This window comes from Aristolochia californica, unplaced genomic scaffold (assembly GCF_029961685.1).
Source record: "Aristolochia californica isolate CCGP_79_NKW_82.1479 unplaced genomic scaffold, dmAriCali1.0.hap1 SCAF_10, whole genome shotgun sequence".
Taxonomy (NCBI): Eukaryota; Viridiplantae; Streptophyta; class Magnoliopsida; order Piperales; family Aristolochiaceae; genus Aristolochia; species Aristolochia californica.
The window spans coordinates 3,163,376-3,169,606 of NW_027181771.1; positions in this window are offsets into that span (position 1 = coordinate 3,163,376).

Sequence of the window (6,231 nt, forward strand, 5' to 3'; positions counted from 1 at the left end):
ATCACATTTTGTCCCTACAAGTTGGGTGGCTTTGAACAAAGTTGGCTCGCGTTTGGCTCGGTGCCAGCTTGGTTCGGTGCCGGCTCGATTCGATTTATTATTTCTCGAGCTCGATATAAAAAATCGGCTCGTTTAAATTAACGAGTGACAATTCGGAAATTGAGGAGATTTGGAAAAATTTTGGGAGTCTATCTCGGGACCGGAAGAGACAGGGGGGGGGGGGGGGGGGGGGGTTCGCCCCTCCGGCCACGGCTCCAATCGCCCCCAGCGAGCCGGCGACACACAGAACCCCCCGATATTCCTTCTCTCTTCTCTCGTGATCGATTTACTGTCGAAATCGGTTGACCCCACTGCCGCCGTTCGCCCCTCCGGCCACAGCCCCGACCGCTCCCGGAGCCCCACCCCGTCTCGGCTGCACCAAGACAACCTAAGTTCAAGGGGGAAACTTACGCGTCGTCCCGCGCAGCATGCAATCTAGCACGTGGGCTTTCACACATGTAGGACTTTTTTTTTAAAAAAAAAAAAACTCTTCATCCTATTTGGACGATGTGATTCCGTCCGCTACCCTACCCTTCCTACGGACGATGCAATTCCGCCCGCCTCACTCGCCTCTAGTGCCACTGCTCTTCCATCGGATGAGGCAATTCCGTCTGCACTAACTGTTTTCAGTGCTGCTACTCTGCCACCTGACGATGAAATTCCGTCCGTACTACCCGCCTCCAATGCAACTGTTCTTCCACCTGACGATGAAATTCTGTTCGCACCAGCCGCCTCTCCTGTCGTTGCTCTGCCACCTGACAATGAAGTAATTTTAATATTTTTAACGACATTAAGTAACTAGTAGTGGAAAAATATTTTTTTATCTGACAATAACTAATTTTGTTTTTTTCATAGGTGGAGATTTTGCTCATGCAGAGACGTATATTATTTTCTAGCATGAAGAGAAACAACTATAGTTTGTAAATTTATAATGGATTTATAGTTTTTATTTGGGTGATTGTAAATTGATAGTGATATTTAAAAAAAAATTTGTGTTTGATTATTGTATGGAGTTTATTCATAATGTTATGCAGTGTATGGAGTATTTAAACTATTTTATGTAGTGTATAGAGTGTATAAACAATTTCATGGAGTGTTTATGGAATGTATAGACAATTTTATGGAGTGTTTATGCAGGTATTATGTATATAGATTATGCCCAATTTTAAGTAGAGGTCATGCCGAATTTTATACATATATTATATACATAGATTATGTTCAATTTTAAGTAGAGGTCATGCCCAATCTTATACATGTATTATATATATAGGTTATGCCAAATTTTATGTAGAGGTCATGCCTAATTTTATGTAAAATGTATGCATAATTTAATATATAATTTATTTGATATATATTTTTTGAAAATTTTTAAATGTATGTTGAAGCTCGAGCTCGGCTTGAACTCGGTTTAAAATTTTGGGCTCGAGTTGGATAACAATTTTAGGCTCGAGACGAGGCTCAGCTTCGTTCGATGCCACCCTTGCCTACAAGAAAAGAAAAATAGAGCGAAAAATAGAGTGTTTTCGTATCACATTTTATCAACTAAAGCAAACACCTACGAAGCAATTAATTCTCCGTATAACTCTTCGCTTCATCCACGGGAACCATTCTGCTTATGACTCTCAAACTATAATAGAATAAAAATAAAATCCCCGCCAAAAGCATTAAAAAATAAAAAGGAAAGAGAGGCAAATTGTAGTAATTTGAGCATCTAACTTACCTTAGGTTTTGACGAGAGAGAAAGGAAATCGAAGTCCAAGGGGGTCTCTCGAAAGGGCTCATCTTCGTGCTTAAGCTCTTCTTGTTCCCACTCCATTATCTTTTAGCGTTCTCTTCCCTGATCTTTGAAACTTGTCGAGGACTGTCTGCATTTATTTATCAGTTCTGAAGAAGTAGAAATTTCTAGATGACCGAGAGACATTTTCAAAATATGGCAGATTTTTTTCGAGACCTCAAGTTGCCACGTTTCACATCGTCCCCCCCCCCCCCCCCCTCTAAGATGATTTCGCACGTGCGAAATCATAAAGTGAAATTTTTATTTTTTTCTTAAAATCTCCTTCTCATAACTCTTGAAGAAATTGAAAACATATTTTAATAGAAATAAGTTTCTAGGGATTATTAGTGTCTCATATTTTTTTTAAATATTTTTCTAATTAAAAATTCTTATTAAAAAATCATATAATTTTCTAAGTAAGATTTTCCTGCCAAGATGGGCTAGAAAACCGTATAGAAAATTTTTGAATATGTATTTGACAGTTGATGTTGTAATACTTTTAGCATGAGGCAATTTTCATTACAATTTTGTGTTTGACATTTTATTTGATTAAAAATTTATCGATAAGTATAGTAATATATTAGTTGATCATTAATTTTTATTTATTTCCCTAGAAGAGGCAATAAGAGGTCCATTTAACTTTCCTAAGAAAATTTTAAAATGTTTCTTTTAATTTTCTAATAAGTCACTTATAGTAATAGGATTTTATTTAAAGGTTTTTTTTTGGAAATGTGTATTATAGGAAAAACAAGAAATATTTTTCCTAGAATATAAATTTTCAACCAGGGGCACTAAGGAGGCCATAGTAAATTTATGGCTAGATTCAAAAATTAAAAAAAAAAGTTAGACAACATTTGGAGTAAAAAGGATTAATATTGGTGCGTTTTAATCCATTATTGAAATTCAATCCTGAACCTCCCCTATCATTCTTTTTTTAAAATGTATACATAATTTTATATATAATTTATTTGACATATATTTTATATAGAGTATTAAATGTAGGTTAAGCTCGAGCTTGGCTAGAGCTCAGTTAAAATTATTAGGCTCGAGTTCGATTACAATTTTAGGTTCGAGGCTAGGGTCGGCTCGAGCTCGAGTTCGAAATATTTAAATCAAACTCGGCTTGAACAAGGTTCAGACTCAACTGGATTTGATGCCACCCTTATGCCCAATTTTAAGTAGAGGTCATTCCCAATTTTATGTAAAATGTATGCATAATTTTATATACAATTTATTTGACATATATTTTTTGAAAAGTTTTCCTAAACAATTCTACCCTCTTGCTGAGTTGGCACCACTTTTAGAGTCTTCTCTGGAGAATTATGCCCTAGCTTTGTTGGAGGCCTCCTTCTAAAGATTTATCTTAAGACTATTTTATACTTTGGACGAGTTCATTCTAGCTCCTTAGAAGTTTTTTGACTATTTTGCTCCTCCTCTGCTTGCACCACCTTGCTATGACCTATTCTGGGTGTCTTGCCATTCCTTCTGGGCATCATTGGTCTCTCTCTCCTTGGTTGGCCTCTTTTATATCATGTGCTCTATTTTTCAACCTAACTAAACTCCCTAGATATTCCTAAATTATGACTCAATCTAATAGAGTCCAAGAATTAATGTAATTAGGAGTTTAATTTTTATGAATTAGGGGAGTAGTAGAAGGGTAAAAATGGAATTTTATAAGAAGGGTTATTCTTTAAATTAAGGCAGTAGATAGGTAAAAAGGGACTAATAAAATGACAAGGTGGCACCAAGCATGCATAAAGGGATGCCAGCTCTCAAGGGAATTTTGGCCATTATCTTGGCCAAAAATCAAGGAGAGAAACTCTCTAATTAAATCATCTAGGATTAAGAAATCTTTGATTAGCTCTAGGATTTGGGACCATATATAGTTTCCTATTTTGACACACTTGGAAAATAATAAATAGAGGTGATGGTGCCTTGAGCAAACCACTTAAAACCAAAGAATTTATTTTTGTTTATTTTTTTCTCAATCTTCTTCTCCCTCTCTCTCTCTCTAATTTGTGCCCAACACCTCTCCTCTCTTCTTCTTCTCTCTCTCTCTCTCTCTCTCTCTCTCTCTCTCTCTCTCTCTCTCTCTCTCCCTTATTTACCTCTTATTTCCTTCTCTCTTCTTTCAACTCTCTTAACTCGTCTCTTTCAATTCTTCCTTAAATTGTTTTTTTTTAAAAGATAGGACCTTCTCCATAGGGTTTCTATCGCGATCCTAATTGGTGATCCATGATGTAATTGAGAATCACAACAAAAACCAATTTTGCTAGGGAAAAAGGGTTTTTGAGGGTTTGGATGAAAATTAATTACTAGTAGAAAATGATTTTTTTTTTTAAAATAAAGAGTTTCCTAGGGAGCTGGTAAAAAAAATAATTGTTGATGAAAATTAAGTTCTATCTTAAAATAATCTTTTGATCGATGAAATCTGTTGTGGTCTTGGGGTTAAGTACCTATGCATTCTACTCCTAATAGGCCGATCTTTTGGATAGTATTGGCTAGGTGCTCAACATGATCTCTTTCTACCAAAAAAGAATTTTTTCATTCTTAAAAAAAAAAAAATTCTACAAGTCATATGCTTCTAATGAGCAGGAGAACGATCCTCTTGATAAGTATTTCTACACCAAAAGTTGTAGTAAAAACCAAAGTTATGAGAAATCATAGGCCTTACAACTGGAAAAAATCAAGTTGCTCCTTGTAGAGCATTAAAAGCCAAAATCACACGTAGTTATGGAAAAACGAAAGAGATCTCCAAGAACAAACTGTAGAAACTATTCCAAGACTTTGCAACAGGATTCATTCTATCTCCCGATATTCAGGGTCATTTAATCCCAGAATGTCGTCGTCCACAGAAGCAGCAAGAGTTTTCTTCGTATGGAGCTCCCATCCGATGGATCAGAACCCAAGAGCCAACAGATCTGCCAAACTCTTCCGTGGGCAAGTGATATCTCCGTCGTCGCCCGCATTTCTCCGATCTTTTCTTCTGAAAATGGGCTTGAGAAACTTCTTCAGAGCTTTAGGCAGCTTCGGTTGCATGTGATGTTTTTGAACGGCGATAGGTGGTGCACGGTGGGGGTTGTACGACCCATGGGGCTCGGAAAAGCTCCGACCTAGCATGGCTTGTTTCTGCTGGAACTGGATGCTGGTTCGCTCGAATTCGTCGAAGAGCGAGGTACGATTATCTCCGATTCTTCTCTTGCCTTCCATGGAGCCGGAGAATCATTTGCTTCCGTGCATTAACCAGAGTTACACAAGTAGAGCATAAAACAGCCCTTGATTTTTATAATGGTGAATGGATGAACGGGATCCTGAAACAAGCATAAGAAACAACCCACTACGCAGGAAATAATAAAAACATTCTCTTCTTAAATCTCACCTTATTGTCATCGTCATTCCACCATCGTAGTTAGAGATGCTTGATCTCTTCTTTCTTTTGCTCTTCCATTTCTGTTATGATCTTTCTTCTCGACAAAAGTCAGCTTTATTTATTTCTTTGTTACTTTGGGAGCAAATCTTATATATGATTCAAAAGCAGAAGTAATTAGGTGAGCTTTCATTACAATTGCTTGCCTTTCATTGTAAGTCTAATGATTGTACTGAACATTCACCATTGTCTAAAGCCCTGTTATTGCCTTTTTCCATGAAACATCGTAAAGATATTTTTAGTAGAAATACGTTTTCATGAAGCTTTAGTGTCTTATGTTTCTTGAAAACACTTTCGTACATGAAAATTCTTACAAAAAAAATCATATAATTTTTCAGTAAAGATGGGTTGGAAAATCATATAATTTTTTTTAATAAGTATTTGACATTTGATGTTGCAATACTTTCATAACAAAGTAATTGTTAAGGGCAATTTTATATTTGACATTTTATTTTACTAAAAATTTATCAGATAAGTATGGTGGTAATGTATGGGATTGATTATTAATTTTTATTTATTTCCCTGAAAAAAGACACTAACAGGTCCATTTAATTGTCCTTGAAAATTTTTAAAATTTTCCATGTAATTTCCTAGTAAGGTAGTAATAGGATTTTATCTAAAGGTTTCTTAGAAATATATATCTTAGGAAAATTATTTCTAGCATTTTTTAGGATATAAAATTTCAACCAGGGGCATTAACAGAGCTTAAAGGTCATATAATATCATACATAGATTACGGTCCTCTATATTTAATGAGGGAAATTAGGGCTACATTTTCTTAGTTATACCTCTAACTTAAGACAAATATTTTAGATCCTTCGAGTTAAATGTTAATCGATAATTAGCCCAATTTAATTCCATTTAATAAATGGTAAACAATAGATAGTTAAACTACTTAATAAGATTTTTATTCTACTTTTTTCTATCAGAAAATGGTAAATAAAAATTTGGTTAAATAGGAAAAATTGACACCTCTACTATTGATGCAAAT